Below are 18,788 nucleotides of genomic sequence, written 5' to 3'. Positions count from 1 at the left end.
AGACCATGTTCACACAGCTCGCATCGTCCAGCACTGGTTTTATGAGCGTGAGGATGAATTGTCTAATCTCCCCTGGCCACACCACTCATATGACGTCAATACTATTGAGCTGTTACTGTTTACTTTGTAGAGAATGGTGCGTGATCATGAGCCGCCTCCTTCATTGTTACCTGAACTTGCTACTGTTTTGGAGGAATTAGTATCAGCACCTCTACAAATTCACTGCACGGTGCATTTATTTGGTTCAAAATGGTTCAAATGGCTCTGAGCACTATGGGACTCAACATCTTAGGTCATAAGTCCCCTAGAACTTAGAACTACTTAAACCTAACTAACCTAAGGACATCACACACACCCATGCCCGAGGCAGGATTCGAACCTGCATTTATTTCTTTGTCACTGTAGAGAAGTATAATTTATTTTAAAAAACGACCGCCTGTTCTGAAGCGAATGCCGTTTGCATTTGATGAGACACTGAAATGAAAGATACTTTAAAAAGCCATTTTTTCCCTTCTTTTACAGGAAACAGTAAATGCACTTTAAAATCGGAACACATTTTAGGTCACAGAATTACGATAACCCTGTTGCTACTGACTATATATTTAATATGAGAGTGCATATATTTTTAGAATATATTACTCTCGTTGTAAAAATTGTATATTCCATTGTAGTTTTAACTTTGTAATGTGAGACCAGTCTGAAGGGAGTTGACATTGTATACTGGTTAACTTTCGGAATGACTGAACTGAATTCGAACGACTACCAGTTAGAGAAATATGACAGGAGCTACATGTGCCGAAATCGACTGGTAGGCTTGCAGTTTTAAGTGTAGTGGTCACGTAACTACTACAGTCATCATTGCTCTGACAGGACTGAGGCATAGCATAACTGCAAAGCGTAAAGCATGGTTCAGCCGTCCCATATAATCGTCATCAAATTTCGTTGCATCTCTGTAACGGAAGATGTTGTTATGGCAGCCAATGAAGGGACGGCAAGCTACCAGTGGCAGGTTTGGTGCGCGTTGGAATAAACCACGCTCATCCTCTGTCCATGGTCGCTGATTTATTCCAGTGGCTAACAGGAGAAAAAGGAGAAGACCAGTTTTGCTCACGTGATTCCAACAAAACTTGTATTTTTGTAGCGTTTCCCCTAGAAGTGATCGTGATCCCTGGTTCTGAACCTACGAAGATTCTGTGGGTAGTGGGGGTACTACTCCTACACATGGGGCACAAGTTTGAGAATTGTAGGTCCCAATAAATATTTCACAGGTACACTGCACTTCAGAGGCTGTGCAGCTAATCCATATAGCTAACTGTGTGGGCGGTGCGAGCAAAGATTTTTTATAACACGCCATTCTGCGTCCAGTCTATGTGATGAGCCCAAGGGACTAGTATAAAACGGAAAGAAATAGCTCCTGGAGATGAGACTATTAATATTTTACACTTCAAAAGCCGCAGCATTCCACTGGAGGTTTGATGTATGAAGCACGTCGCCTTGAGACTGCTGTAATTTTAGTGGCTAGAACTATAGTTTCACCAGCTGCATTAGACTGTTTCGCCATAACTACGGAACTTACTTCAGTCGATTGTTTCAAGTTCGTCGTTTTGAAATTTTTATTCGTCAATAGTTTCATGTAGGACTGAGACCTGCCGGCCGCGGTGGTCTCGCGGTTCTAGGCGCGCAGTCCGGCACTACGCGACTGCTACAGTCACAGGTTCGAATCCTGCCTCAGGCACGGATGTGTGTGATGTCCTTAGGTTGGTTAAGTTTAAGTATTTCTAAGTTCTAGCGGACTGATGACCACAGCTGTTAAGTCCCATAGTGCTCAGAGCCATTTGAACCATTTTTGACTGAGACCTGGTGGTCAAGGAAGGCATGAGGCCGTTACCATTGTGGACGGGGCCGCAATCAGTTACTATTGGTCTGCTTTTCATTTAATCACACACAATTTATTTAAACTCAACAAAAAATTAAAATAATGGCAATAATTTAAAAACTGTTTCATGGCTGAAGGCCATAATGGCAATAAATTAAGAATTGTTTAACTTGTTGCAAATTACAAACTACACAGTTATTACAATATTGAAAACAAAGCACCAAGGTCTTAAAGGTTAACTGCTAAAATACAATTGCCACATTAGAATTTTAAGGTAAGTAGCGAGAGTCACGGCTAAAGGCCTTTAACGCCGACAATGGCAATTATTCAAAAAAAAAAAAAATTTAATAAACATACTGCCAAACTGCAAGGCAATAGCAAAAGTTAATTTAAAAGACAGGCAACTGATCACCAAACAGGTGAGAGAAATGATGGTAACTTGGCAACACAATAATAAAATAATAATAATAATAAAACACAAGGGCTAGTTACACACGGTGCTCCAGGAATCGACCTCTGAGTAGGTCAGGACAAAAACACTTTCCCGAGAAATGAGAAAGGCAGCCAAGAGTTGCAGTCACTTCACAAGATAGTAACTCAGACTAGTGGCTGTCTAACGAATGACCAATGATAATCTTCTGAAGCTACCTAACGTCCGATAACCAACGCAACGATGGAACACCACGTGAAAGCCAGAACCGGCGGTCAGTACTACGTCCTCAGAATGCTGCTTTTAGAGCGTCCGAAAGGAGAAAGTAACCACTTCTACCAGAGTAGAAGAAACACCAACCGCCCTACAAATCAAGGAAACTGTCAAAACTACACGCCTTACCGGACAGCAGCGGCAAGGCGAGAAAACGTACACTGCCGTTACATGCACTAACCTCCAGGGCAGGTCACTGGGGCGTTAGCGGCCACCAGGCAGGAAAAATATCGCTGGTTGAACTTAACAAATAGTAACACATAGAATGCAGCAATTAGTAACAAGAATCGAGGAAAGCTAGTTAGATGGGCCTTCCCCCCAAGCAATCCACTCGCTGCTCTTCGTCTCGGCGACACTGCGAGCAGCAACACGAACACAGGTCACTGGAGAATCGGCTTGTTGGATCCGGTTGACGACTAGGTCGTGTGCCCTCGCGACCACAGCCCTTCCATCGGCAATGCATGCGTGCCTCCAGAGGTCCCGGCGTGTTCACTCACACGACCCGGAAGAACAACCACGTCACCCCAAAGATAGGGCCACAGTTACTACACATCGATAACGCCAGTGCTGCCGCTAGCGAATAGGCAACGCTTTCGAAACCAAGTGGCGCCAGTCAACATAAGAAGAATGCAAACAACCGCAACCATGTCAACTAAATGATACAGTCTGGCCTCCAACAGAGGACGGAAACCTACAATAGCACCAACACGAGCCGCAGCACGGCTCAAGGACCTGTATTAAAATGTCTTAATATTATCTGCGTCGTTAAACGATCACGAGGAAGTCGTTCAGTTTTGTTGTGTCCAGTCTTTCACTGATTCTTCTTTGCGCAGCTCTGCGTCAGTAACTTTCACATACGTAGTTTCTGGTGACAAAGTTGATTGTGTTCCAAATCAGTTCCACTGTATTTTAGTCACTTTGAAACATCCCCGTAGAAAAATCAGTGAATTACTGTGCTGATAAATCCCTTACGTTATTTGATTTTCAAACAGCTGAGCAAAACCGAACGTACTCAGACACTTCTATCTTTACTTATTCTGATCATCACTAAACTGACACACAATATTTATAGCGCAATGCAATCTGACTTTCAATAATCCCTACAAAAGAATGGCCCTGACTAACAATAACCTATACCTTTCATGAATCACTTACCTCACAAAAATCTTCATTACTCGAACTACTGCTATACAGCGAGCGCCAATACTGCCGGCTAAATAAAAGATTCTAACTACTGAAGTCACTAACTACTGATAGGCATAGTTAGCAAATGTCAGATTTTGAGAGAACAAACAATATATTTACCTTAATAGTGTTCAAAAGTCATAACACATATACAGGGTGAGTCACCTAACGTTACCGCTGGATATATTTCGTAAACCACATCAAATACTGACAAACCGATTCGTCAGACGTGAGGAGAGGGGCTAGTGTAATTGTTTAATACAAACCATTCAAAAATGCACGGAAGTATGTTTTTTAACAGTAACCTACTTTTTTTAAATGGAACCACGTTAGATTTGTTATCACATCTGAACATATAAACAAATACGTAATCAGTGCCGTTTGTTGCATTGTAAAATGTTAATTACATCCGGAGATATTGTAACCTAAAGTTGGCGCTTGAAACCTCCGACGTTCAGTTACGTGTTGTAACAAACACGGGCTACGGTCGGCGAGCAGCATCTGCAGGGACATGTTTACGATGACGACCGTGTTTACGAGTGTGGCTGTAGTGCACTGTTGTGGTTTGGTCTAGCTGTCGCAGTGTCCGCATGTAGCGCTTGCTGCTATTGTTATTCTGCATTCGTCTCCGCACGCAGACCAACTGTAGTACACCGTGTTACCAGACGTCTGTGGTAGTGTAGTGTTGTTGGAACTGTGACCATGGTGTATTCGAACTCTGAAAAGGCGGAGATGATACTCATCTATGGCGAGTGTCGACGAAATGCAGCTGAAGCCTGCAGGGTGTATGCAGAACGGTACGCGGACAGAGAGCATCCAACGTGCCGCACATTGCAAAACATCTACCGCCAACTTTATCCAACAGGTATGGTCGTAGCACGCAAACGGGTCCGTAACAGGCCCGTCACAGGAGAAGCGGGTGCAGTTGGTTTGTTAGCTGCTGTTGCCATGAACCCACACATGAGTACACGGGACATTGCGAGAGCCGGTGGACTGAGTCAAAGTAGTGTCATGCGCATACTGCATCGTCACCGCTTTCACCCGTTTCATGTGTCGCTACATCAGCAATTACATGGTGATGACTTTAATCATCGAGTGCAATTATGTCAATGGGCATTAACAGAGAATGCGTTGCAGTTCTACCTGTTTACCGATGAAGCGGGTTTCAGAAACCACGGGGCAGTGAATCTACGGAACATGCATTACTGGTCCGTGGACAATCCTCGCTGGCTCAGACAGGTAGAGCGACAGCGACCGTGGACTGTAAATGTATGGTGCGGAATCATTGGAGACCACCTCATTTGTCCTCACTTCATTGCAGGGGCCCAAACAGCAGCAACATACATCGAGTTTCTACAGAATGATCTGCCAACGTTGCTCGAAAATGTCCCACTGGAAACGCGTCGACGTATGTGGTATCAGCATGATGGTGCACCTGCACATTCCGCAATTAACACTAGGCTGGCCCTTGACAGGATGTTCGACGGGCGTTTCATAGGACGTGGAGGACGCATAAATTGGCCAGCCCGTTCTCCTCATCTTACACCTCTAGACCTCTTTCTGACTGGTACGTTAGAGGAGAATGTGTACCGTGTGCCTACAACCCCAGAGGATATGAAACAACATATTGTGGCAGCCTGCGGCGACATTACACCACATGTACTGCGGCGTGTACGACATTCATTACGCCAGAGATTGCGATTGTGTGCAATAAATGATAGCCACCACATTGAACATCTGTTGGCCTGACATGTCGGGACATACTCTATTCCACTCCGTTATTGAAAACGGAAACCACGTGTGTACGTGTAAATCACCCCTCATGGTAATGTACATGTGCGTCAGAGAAAAAGACCAATAAAAAGAAGTTAGCATGTGGGCGTAATGTGCTGTTCCAGTCTCTTCTGTACCTAAGGTCCATCAGCGTTCCCTTTGGATCCCTACGTAATTCGGTGCTCTCCGGTACACACGATCGAACAGCGGAGGAGTGGTACTCAAGCGTCAACGTTAGGTTACAATATCTGCGGATGTAATTAACATTTTACAATGTTCACGTTCGGTCTGTGGAATCGATTCGTCAGTATTTGATGTGGTTTACGAAATATATACAGCGGTAATGTTAGGTGACTCACCCTGTATATCAGTTAATGACATCCAGTATTACAAATTTACTGTCTCTGATGGACACACGTCCAGATCATCCGCTCTCAAAACACCGCCATCTCTCTCCCCACATCCACCACTGCTGGCGGCTCACCTCCAACTGCGTAACGTTACGCGCTGTTCAGATCCAACTGCCCAACACTACAATAGCGAATATTCCAACAAAGCCATCCAGCTACAAACTGCACACAGCACAGCCATTGATTTTCATACAGAGCGCTACGTGACGTTACCAACATAAAAACCTAAGCAGCCTACTTACAACTTGAGTACTGATATAATTCAAGAAACGAAAACTCCGCTTCTTTCCAAAATCTTGGTATGCACCTCATAGGTTCATTTGCCTTAACAAATTGTGTTAATTATCTCTTGGCACATGACGTTTCTGCAAACACTTGTTAGTAGTTGCTCCTTTCTTGAACGCTGTTAATGTGGCACAGGTTGTGAAGCAAATAACTTCGTGTCGGAGTCTAATGTTAACAATACACTTACGAAGATACTACTGACTTAAAGTACAACTACGCATCCACAAACAAATTTGGGACGTATAGTTCCTGCAACCACTGGCCTGCGTAGCGGCGCATGTTAAAATGCTGCTTCCAGTCCTGGAAAGTGAGCCGGCTCCAGCTCTAAACGGCACACCAGATACGATCAGCGAACTGAAGAACTGACAACGGAGACAATACCGTCGTGTGTACATCCGTGGTTCTGTGAGGGGTGCAGTAACACTGTACTCTCAAGCATTCTTACAACTGGAACGCTGTTATACGCTGCACTTTTACACGCGAATATCGCAGCGATTACACATTGTCAGGCACATTGGTTTGTCAATGGACCTCACCCACATTCACTAGGAAAATATTTATTAAAAGGATAATGTGTATGAATCCACATTTTGTCATAATAAACAGCTGCCTCCTTCATTGCTGATGGATTATGTTTCGTGGGAATCAAGTGTAATAACTAGAGACCGATTTATATGTATTAGCATGTTGCATATGCGTTAACATATTTGGCTCCTTATCATCAGTTATTGCATATTTTAACTAAAAACTAGTGAAGATGCATATTTTCGCTTTATGTTTACAATATTTTAAAAATTTTGACGGACGGTCTCTACTTCCATCTAGTTTTGATGTCGCACTGATTGACCGCGAACTAGAACTGCTTGCAATCGCCAACGGAGATGCCACTGCCTAGCGGAATCATTATACATGAGGAACAGGAACAGGTAGACTGAGTCAATGCTTCTGCGTCGTTAACAATTAAATTAAACTACGCAAGCTTTTCGTCGCACGTCCATTGTTTCAGTTTAGCTTTCTATGTTCTTGTACACAGTTGAACGTGTTTACAACGTGTGGTGTGTAACGTGTTGTGCTCCTTGCCGCCCGAAAAAAAGAAACGTTTCGTGGGTAGCTGACACTCCTGAAACATTTAAATATGACGCAATTGTCTTATATTGTCGAGTTTGAGAGAAAAACGTTTCCTTCAGAAGAAAGTTTCAAATACACCAGCATGTCAAGAAAAGTCTACAATTCGCAGGAATGTAGAAGAAAGGACCACGAAAACAACTTTTGACAACAGGTAGTTGCTGTAGCAGGGATTTGTCAAAAGGTACCCAAAAAAGTCGGTTTAACATGGATCTAACTGAAGCTTTTATGGCAAGCAATATTCCTCTTCACAAACTTACAACCCCTATCCTTAAAGGCTTCCTGCGCAAATACTGGTTAAATCAAAATAGACCAAATGAATCAACACTGCGTAAAAATTACGTACCGACAATTTACATAAACGTTCTGGAAGATATACGGAATCAACTCAAGGACAGCATCATCCGGATTTCAGTTGAGGAAACTGCAAACACTTGTGGCCGTTACATCGCAAATTTAGCTGTTGGTGCTTTAAAAGAAGAGCGTTCTTCCTATTTAGCGGCCTGCAAATAACTTATTTTACTTACACGTCGAGTCCCGTAGGACCAAATTTAGGAGAAGATCTCCAAGGTCATGGAACGTGTCAGTACATGAAACTACAACATAAAAGTAATAACAGATAGAAATAAAAAGTTTATGAACACGAAAAAAGTCAGTCCTTAAGTTTAAGTAAACGCAATCAACAATACAACAAGAATCAGCTTTATTTTTCAGGGAACTCGTGGACAGAACGGAAGGTCTGACCCATGAGGAAACGCTTCAGTTTCGATTTGATAGCTCCTGGATTACTGCTAAGATTTTTGAATTCGAGTGGTAGCTTACTGAAAATGGATGCAGCAGTATACTGCACACGTTTCTGCACAATAGTTAAGGAAGTCCGATCCATATGCAGGTTTGATTTCTGACGAGCATTAACTGAGTGAAAGCAGCTTATTCTTGGGATTAAGCTGATATTGTTAACAAGAAATGACAGTAAGGAATATATATACTGAGAGCCCAGTGTCAAAATACCCAGACTCGTGAAAAAGGGTCGACAAGAGGTTCGTGAACTTATACCACTTATTGCCCGAACCGCCCGTTTCTGAGCCTAAAATATCCTTTTAGAATGGGAAGAGCTACCCCAAAATATAATACTGTACGACATAAGCGAATGAAAATAAACTAAGTAGACTAATTTTCGTGTCGAACGATCACTCACTTCAGATAACGTTCGAATATTAAAAATGGCAGCATTAAGTCTTTGAAGAAGATCCTGAATTTGGGCTTTCCACGACAGTGTACTACCTATCTGGAAACCTAGAAATTTGAACTGTTTAGTTTCACTAGTCATATGCCCATTCTGTGAAATTAAAACGTCGGCTTTTGTTGAATTGTGTGTTAGAAACTGTAAAAACTGGTCTGACTGTAATCTAGCGTTAGTAGACATGAACTTAGATCATGGACTGCACTATTTGAAACAGAGGTAACGTTGCACACAACGTCCTTTACTACCAAGTTACTGTCATCAGCAAACAGAAATATTTTTGAGTTACCCGTAATACTAGAGGGAATATCATTTATCTAAATAAGGAACAGGAGTGGCTCTAACAGTGATCCCTGGGGCACCCCACATTTGATTGTACCCGACTCGGACCCCACACCACTGCCATTGTCAACACAGTGAATAATGACCTGTTGCTGTCCGTTCTTAAAGTAAGACTTGAACCAGTTTTGAGCTACTCCCCGTATTCCATAATGGCCCAACTTCTGGAGCAATATTTTGTGATGAACACAATCATATGCCTTAGCTAAAACAAAAAATATCCCTAGCGTTCGAAACCTTTTGTTTATCCCTTTCAAAAAAGAGAATATAGCATTTTCAGTTGTTAAACGACTTCTAAAGCCGAACTGTACATAAGGTAGATTTGAGAATGAGGGTATTAGAAAAATATATCGAGAATCTTCTGCAGATGAAAGAGTGGGCTCCCTATACGATCAAAATAGAAAAAGCCCTCCCAGAATATTATCCCAATTTGATTCATGTGACGTGTTTTTCTCATGGTGTACATCGTCTTGCTGAAGAAGTACCTTCCACGTTTATGAATCTTAATAAATTTATTTCATCCACAAAGGAAGTGTTTCAAAGGCTCTTGCTCGCATCATGACCTACAAGGAAAAACTACCAAATGTGCCTTTGTCTCCCGAATCTGTGGTAACTCGTTGGGGTACGTGGGTCAACGCTGCGTTGTTTTATAATGAACATTTCGAGGCCATTAGAGGAGCAGTAAACGACTTCGTTGGTGCAGAGGCTTTGGCAGTATGCCAGTGCAAGGAAGCTTTTAATGATTCCGGTATTAAAGAAGACATTGCTAGCCGGCCGAAGTGGCCGTGCGGTTAAAGGCGCTGCAGTCTGGAACCGCAAGACCGCTACGGTCGCAGCTTCGAATCCTGCCTCGGGCATGGTTGTTTGTGATGTCCTTAGGTTAGTTAGGTTTAACTAGTTCTAAGTTCTAGGGGACTAATGACCTCAGCAGTTGAGTCCCATAGTGCTCAGAGCCATTTGAACCATTTTTGAACCAAGACATTGCTGTGAGTAGCACTCATTTTTCCCATACACCTGCAAGTATTAAAAAGCTTGAAACTCAAAGTTTGGCGTTAAATGAATCTATTCAGTTAATGAATAAAATTATTGTGGTGAACTACTCATTGCCGGAGGCATTACCAAGTAAACTTAAACAAAAGTTTGAAACTATTTTAAAAAATAACACTGGCGTTGAACCCTTGTACCAAATTGATAGTTTTATTAATGGGGCGCGTTAAGTTTTATCAGATACAATTAGTTGCTTACATCATCATCATCTGGGACAGTTTCCAGCCACTGGCTGGGTCTGTCGGGAACACAAGCCTCTCCATCGTGTTCTGTCTTTCCACCATTCCCCCTCTTCCACCTTCGTCCATTTCTCTCCTCTTCTCGTCACACATTCCTTCACTCCCTTCACCCATCTATCTCTTGGTCTTCCTCTGGGCCTCTTCCCCTCCAGTTGCAGATCAAACATCCTCTTTGGAATTCTTCCCTCATCCATTCTCTTCATGTGTCCATACCACTGCAGTCTTGATTTTTCTATCCTGTCCTGTACTGGTTCCTCCTTTAGTCTTTCCCTCACATACACATTTCGCAATCTGTCTCGTCTTGTTACACTGAACCTGCTCCTCTGGAACTTCATTTCACTAGCCTGTATTCTACTTTTGTCGCTTTTGTGCATTACCCATGTCTCACTTCCGTATGCCAATATGGGGACAAAGTAGGTTCGGTATATAATTCCCTTGGATTTCTGTGGCACCTCCTTGCTCCAAATAAGCCCCCTAATGCATTTGTAGAACTGCCCTGCTTTTCTGCACCTTTCATTTATTTCCATTGCGTTTCCCCCCTTACTTTCAATCATGCTTCCCAGGTACTTGAGTTCTCTACCACTTGTAGTTTTTCCCCTCCACAAGTTATATCCACATTAGGCCTGTTCTTCTTCCTTGTTGTGACAATTATTTCACTTTTCTTTGCAGAGAAATGCATTCCATATTGTGCTGCCGTTGCCTCCCATGCATCTAACTGCTCTTGCACCTCCTTCTCGCAATTTCCCCATAACATCAGGTCATCGGCAAAAAGCACTGCTTTAATTTTATGATCTCAAATTGCATCCGATACTTGCTGTAGGATTTCATCCATAACAATAATAAACAATAAAGGCGAAAGTGCACTTCCCTGTCGCAGCCCATTTTCCAGCTTGAACCATGCAGTACGTTCCCTCCCCACTTTCACATAACTCTCACTTCCCTCATACATTTTTCTGACTTTTCGTGTTATCTCTTCATCTATCCCTTTTGCGTTCAGCACATCCCAGAGCTTGTCCCTACAGATACTGTCATACGCCTTCTCAATATCTAAAAAGGCCATGATTAAGTCCTTCCCGTACTCATAGTGCCTTTCCTGCAGTTGCCTTACCGCAAATATGAGGTCCATTGTTGATCTTCCCGGTCTGAAACCGTACTGCTCCTCTTGCAGTCTACTTTCAATACTGCTTCTTATTCTCTTCTCCAGGATCTTTTCATAGATTTTTCCACAGTGGCATAGCAGGGTGATTCCTCTGTAGTTCTCACATCTCCTTTTATCCCCTTTCTTGAAGATTGGGACTATAATTCCTTTCTTCCAATCCTCAGGAATTCTGTTCTCCTCCCACACCACCCTCAGCACTCTGTATAGCCACTGGGTTCCTACTTCTCCTGCTGCTCGTATCATATCCACTGTTACTTCGTCCCAACCCGGTGCCTTGCCCCCTTTCATCCTCTTTATGGCTTCTTCCACTTCATTCCAAGTTAGATCATCAATTTCCCCACTATTATAATCGTCTGCTGCCTTAGGCTCTCCACCGCTGTTAGTTACCCGCTTGGTGGTATTCAACAGATCTTCAAAGTACTCCTTCCAAATCTTTTTGAGCTCATGCATTTCCTCCACAACTCTTCCATTATTATCCAAGATCCTCAGGCACTCGCTTCTGTCGTTCCTCTTATTTCTTACCATGGTGTAAAGTACTTTTTGTTCCCTTCACTGTCCTCTTCTAACATTCTTGTCCATTTTTCCATCCACTTCTTCTTCTCCGCCCTTACTATGGTCTGTGCCGCTTTCTTGATTTCCTTATACTTTACCCTAGCTTCCTCTGTTCGGGTCTGGAACCATTCTCTGAAGGCTTTGTTCTTTCGAAGTACTGCCTCTTTACATATGCTGTTCCGCCATGGGGTTTCCTTACTTCTCCTCTTTGTGCTAGTTCTTCCGCACACAGTCTCAGCTGCCTCAACTAGAGCCCTCTTAAAATCTCCCCATTCTTCTTCCACTGTTCTCTGATCTTCCTTTGGCAGCTTCTTCCTGATCAGTGTCTGGTACTGGGTCCTCCGTTCATCCTCTTTCAGCATCCATGTCGTTAACCTTTTCTCCTGTATATCTGTTGCCCTCCTATCTTTTTTCTCTCTCAGGGTGGCTACCAACAGCCGATGGTCACTGTCTAAGGCCTCAGATGGAATGACCTTAACATCTGTGAGGCTGCTCATCATCTGCCTATCCACTAGTACATAGTCTACTACTGAAGTTTGGGACCAGTCTCCACTGTACCAAGTTATTTTGTGGCTACTTCTCTTCTTGTACCAGGAATTTGCGATCGCCAGCCCATTCCTCTTGCAGAATTCCAGCATCAATTTTCCTTCTCTATTTCGGTTCCCCCAGCCCTCTGGTCCCATTATCTCCTCGAATCCTTTCCTGTCTGTGCCAACATTTGCATTGAGGTCCCCTATTATAATCTGATTACCTCCATTTAGCTGCTTTTGCATGTCATCTTCAAATTCCTCCTTCTCCTTTTTTGTACACCCCACCTGTGTGGCATGTGCTTGGATGATTTCAATGCTTTTTCCTTTCACTCGTACTCTGGCTTTTATCATTCGATCATTGATACCTTCCACCTCCTCCTGCAGACCCTCTCCGACCACTATTGCCACTCCATTTCTTCCCCTCTCATTCCCTATCCAGTACAGTTTACATCCTTTACTTAGTGGTTTTTCACCAACTCCTCTCCACCTAGTCTCAGCAAGTCCCAAGATGTCCAATTTCCTCCTTGCCATCATTTCTACAATTTCTTCTAACTTCCCAGTTAGAGTCCTTACGTTTAAGGTGCCCAGTCGTAAACCATCTCGTAATCCTTTTCCATTGCTTGGTCGGCTTCCTTTAAATCCGTTTCGTGATCCGAGGCATGTCCCCTTTTTAAAAGCAGTTGATTTATCCACTACTGGCTTGCTAGGCCTATCACAGCTTCACCAGAGCCCCATTAGCCGTCACGTTTCAGGGTTCCCATAGGGCCTTCCCAGATACCGAAGCGGTCCTGGGGCACACGAAGTCCCCGCTGTACATCGCCCCTATAGGCAGTCCCCTACTTTGTGCCGTTGCCCATCCCCCACGACTTGGACGAGGGATTGGACTTATGGGAGAGTAGTTGCTTACATGACATCCAAATTCAAACACTACACAGTTACCTCAGTTGATGAAAAGTCCCTTTCTGCTTACAAAAATGTTTTGAGAGATCGAAGACACAATCCTACTACTGAACATTACTTGATCACTTATGCTTACAATAGTAGAAAAATGTAAAATAAATTGTAAACAATGCTTTTGGCCAAATACCAATAATTAAAATTTAAACCCGTACAAAGAAATTCACAATTACATTTTGTTTTTTAAATAAAATATTACGAAGTTTTTGAGCGTGCCGCTCTGCGTGCGATGTATCTCGAAGTTGGTGCGGTGCATATCGATTGTTTCCTTGCGACTCACTCGCATCGCATCCGCTTGTTACCGACAACAATAGAAAAGAAGGAACAATTATTGAAACTCGGTATGCGTCACCATTTTGCAAATTTTTAGAAAATAATCCCAGAGAGGCACCATCCTCACCTCCACCAGAAAGTATTCAGAAAATGATATAGCGATGTTTGGTTAGTTAGTTAGCTAGTCAGATGATTTGTTTGATAATTAAAAGTTGTATGGCCTCATGACCACGAAAAAAACAAAACGTATCCAAATCTGCGGAAAAAATAGTGTTTTGGTCAACATTTGTAAAACTCTCATTCCTCTCTCTAACCCCACCCTATGCGGAGAGGGATAATTTTAGTTCTAGCGAATCTAGATTTACGAAGTAAATAAGTATTTTCTATCTAACCGTAACCACTTTCCACGCTAAAATTAGGACATGGATTTTCTTAAATCACAGCGCCAACTACCTAAAATAAAATGTTTTAGACAAAACGTACGTAGTTTTCAATGTGGAATCTGATTCTGTAATAAAAATTGCCGGGTTCCCATTTGAAATTTTAAAGTTGCTTCCCGCCCCACCCCCGGGGGGCTGGAGTGGCGGGCTAATTTTAGCACCAGCAGATGCCCTCTCGAAAGTAATCAATTTTTGATTATACACATTTTTTCGTGTGAAGCTGATATTTCCAGTTATTCTGGTTTGTCAACTTAAAATTTACGTCCAGTTTAATGCACCTAGTAACTACATGTTTTTTATTATTTGATCTTGCATATTTCGACACTTCATCCATTTTGAAGCATTTTTCATGCGTATTTACATGCATATTTTAAGGATTTAATGATGCATATACTCCGGTCTCTAGTAATAACCCTTCTCTTAAACAATGTCGTCTCGTTCTAACGTGATGCCTCTTCTATTCCAGCACATTTTAATGGCAAATCTAGCAGACATAAAAACTTTCTGTGTGAGACTGCTAGTTGTTACTAAAGCTGTAAAGTTCTCCCAAAGTTGCTATTACTCGTATTGCTTTTAATATCGGAGAACATGCTGCCTTAAAACACATTCATCCATATCGTCAGAGGTATAACACTTATAACCAGTTTGTTCCTTCTTCTTTCGGGTAGACCCCTGAATGCCATTCCACTACACTTCCTCTCCATCGTGATGTTAATTACACATCATCGATTAACTCAAATATTAATGTTAAAGAAGGCAGACAGTATTGCGTTACCAGTAAAATAAGAACAGAAGATTAGTGTTTAGTGTCCCGTCGACAGCCAGGTCATTAGGGAGAGAGTACATGCTCGGAAAAAGGAAGGATGGGTAAGGACATCGGTCGTGCTTTTTAGTGGGACCCATGGTGGCATTTACCTTAGCTGATTTACGTAAATCTATGTACACTGGGGTGACAAGTCTTGGAATAGGAATGTGCTTATATACACATAGCTGTAGCAGTACATTGATGGGGCTGTCGTTTCTACTCAGGTGATTCATGTAAAAAGGTTTCCGATGTGATTATGATCGCACGGCGGAAATTAGCAGATTTTCAAAAAATGGTTCAATTGGCTCTGAGCACTACGCGACTTAACATCTGAGGTCATCAGTCCCCTTGAACTTAGAACTACTTAAAGCTAACTAACCTAAGGGCATCACACACATCCATGCCCGAGGCAGGATTCGAACCTGCGACAGTAGCGGTCGGGCGGTTCCAGACTGAATCACCTACAACCGCTCGGCCACAGCGGCTGGCAACAGATTTTAAAAGCCAACTGGTAGCTGGAGCTAGACGCATGGGAATTCAATATTCCGGGAGAGTGCCGAGAATACCACATATCAGGCATTGCCTCTCACCACGGACTACTTACTGACCGATGGCCTTCACTAAAAGACCGAGAGCAGCGGCGTTTGAGTAGAGTTGTCAGTGTTAACAGAAAAGCAGCACGGCGTGAAATAACCACAGTATCTATATGGGACGTACGACGAACGTATCCGTTACGGCAGCGCCTCTTCCGGGCTTCTGACCATATCGGTTGTGCACTACACGACTGGATAAACGAGGCCTGGTCAGATGAATTTCGATTTGAGTTGGTAAGAGCTGATGGAAGGGTTGGATTGTGGTGCAGAACTCAAGAGACCATGGAACCAAGTTGATAACTAGGCAGTGTGCAAAGTGTTGATGACTCGATAATGGTGTGGAATGTGTTTACAATGTACAGACTGTGTCCTCTAGTCCAACTGAACCGATCATTAACTGCAAGTGGTTACGTTCGGCTACTTGGAGACAAACAGCAGCCAATCAAAGACTTATTGTTCCCAAGCAACCAGGCATTTTTATTGATGACAGTGCACCATATCACCGACTTGAACATTCTGGACAGTACGAGTTAATGATTTTGCCACCCAGATCGCCCGACATGATTTCCATCGAACGTTTGTGGGATACAATCCAGATATCATTTGGTGCACATAATAGTACACAAGTACACTACTGGCCATTACAATTGCTACACAAAGAAGAACTGCAGATGATGAATGGGTATTCACTGGACAAATATATTATACTAGAACTGACATGTGATTACATTTTCACGCAATTTGGGTTCATAGATCCTGAGATATCAATGCCCAGAACAACCACCTCTGGCCGTAATACCGGGCCGGCCACGGTGGTCTAGCGGTTCTAGGCGCTCAGTCCGGAACCGCGTGACTGCTACGGTCGCAGGTTCAAATCCTGCCTCGGGCATGGATGTGTGTGATGTCCTTAGGTTAGTTAGGTTTAAGTAGTTCTGTTCTAGGGGACTGATGACCACAGATGTTAAGTCCCATAGTGCTCAGAGCCATTTGAACCATTTTTGAACCGTTATACCGGCCCTGATACGCCTGGGCATTGGGTCAAACAGAGCTTGGATGGCGTGTACAGGTACAGCTACACATGCAGCTTCAACACGATACCACGGTTCATCAAGAGTAATGACTGGCGTATTGTGACGAGCCAATTGATCGGCCACCATTGACGTTTCCAGTTGGTGAGAGATCTGGAGAATATGCTGGCCAAGGTAGGAGCCGAAAATTTTCTGTATCCAGAAAGGCCCGTACAGGCCCTGCAACATGCGGTCTAGCATTATCCTGCTGAAATGTAGGGTTTTGCAGGGATCGAATGAAGGGTAGAACCACGGGTCGTAACTCATCTGAAATGTAACGTGCACTGTTCTAAGTGCCATCAATGCGAACAAGAGGTGATCGAAACGTGTAACCAACGGCACCCCATACCATCACGCCTGGTGATACGCCAGCAAGGCGATATACGAATATACGCTTCCAATGTGCGTTCACCGCGATGTCGCCAAACACGGATGCGACCATCATGATGCTGTCAACAAAACATGGATTCATCGGAAAAAATGACGTTTCACATTCGTGCACCCACGTTCGTCGTTGAGTACACCATCGCAGGCGCTCCTGTCCGTGATGCAGCGTCAAGGGTAACCACAGCCATGGTCTCCGAGCTGATAGTCCATGCTGCTGCAAACGTCGTCGTCGTCGAACTGATCGTGCAGGTGGTTGATGTCTTGCAAACGTCCCCATCTGTTGACTCAGGGATCGAAACGTGGCTGCACGATCCGTTACAGGCAAGCGGATAAGATGCCTGTCATCTCGACTGCTAGTGATGCGAGGCCGTTGGTAGTCACCACGGCGTTCCGTATTATCCTCCTGAACGCACCGATTCCATATTCTGCTAACAGTCATTGGACCTCGACAAACGCGAGCAGCAATATAGCGATACGTTAAACCGCAATCGCGATAGGCTATAATACGACCTTTATTAAAGTCGGAAACGTGATGGTACGCATTTCTTCTCCTTACACGAGGCATCACAACGTTTCACCAGGCAACGCTGGTCAACTGCTGTTTATGGACGAGAAATCAGTTGGAAACTTTCCTCATGTAGCACGCTGTAGGTGTCGCCACCGGCACCAACCTTCCGTGAATGCTCTGAAAAGCTAATCATTTGCGTATCACAACATCTTCTTCCTGTCGGTTAAATTTCGCGTCTGTATCACGTCATTCTTGTGGTGTAGCAATTTTAATGGCCAGTTGCGTAATAGCGCACCGGCAGCACTTTCTCTATTATGGAGGTTGCATAGCTCAGTATTTCTGCACGGGATTTCCAACGGTTAGTCTAGTCCATGCCACGTCGAGTTGCAGCACCAGCCCGGGCAAAAGTAGAACCGACACGAGATTAGGGGGATCCCACGACATTTGTTATCTTGGTGTATATCTTGATGGTTGGACGGGCAATGTCGTCCTCCGAAATGTGAGTTCAGCGTGCTACCTTGGACGTAGCCTCACTTTGTGTTGTCACCAGAGAAGCTGTAACTCTAGACCGGTCAGTGAGCATAGAGCCGTGGTCTAGAGCGTAGAAAAGTTTTCGGGTGTCACCTGACTAACAAATGCGTCAGGAATATTAATCCCTCAGACTGCCGCCCACGCCGACCTTGGTAATGTGACTGTACACACGAAGGAACAACCACAGGTAAATCGAGGGCAGGCAGACCTCATGCAGCGACGGCCAGCGGCATCGACTGCGTCATTGTAAAAAAAAAAAAAAAATTATGCGAAAGAAATCACTCTTGAGTTCACAAATGCTACCAGCATTTCCGCTAACACGTGTTTCGCAGGCAGTTAAAAATAATGGTGTGCAATGGTCGAGGAGCTTCTCATGAATCACATAATTTGTCGTTGTATAACCATCGCCGCCACTGGACAATGGATGACTACAGACAAGTCATTTGGAGTGATGAATCACGCTGTACCCTGAGGGAATCTGATGGAAGGGTTAGGATTTGACAACCACCTGAAGAACATTTCCAGCCATCAGGTACAGTGCGAACAGTGAAGTACTGAGGAGGAGGAGGTGGTGTTATGGTATGGGATCGTTTTTCGTGGTTGTGGGTGTGGTGCCCTTATTGAGCTTAAGAGAATTTTAAATGCGTAAAGTAGTGTGTGGCGTACAGTAGAGAAATAGTCCTTAGACGAGGTTTGTTTGCATCAACATAATGTACCCTGTGATAATGGAGCATCTGTGCGGCAATGGTTAGTGGAAAATA

The sequence above is a fragment of the Schistocerca nitens genome, chromosome 9 (genome assembly GCF_023898315.1).
Source record: "Schistocerca nitens isolate TAMUIC-IGC-003100 chromosome 9, iqSchNite1.1, whole genome shotgun sequence".
Lineage (NCBI taxonomy): Eukaryota > Metazoa > Arthropoda > Insecta > Orthoptera > Acrididae > Schistocerca > Schistocerca nitens.
This window is presented reverse-complemented; position numbering follows the sequence as displayed.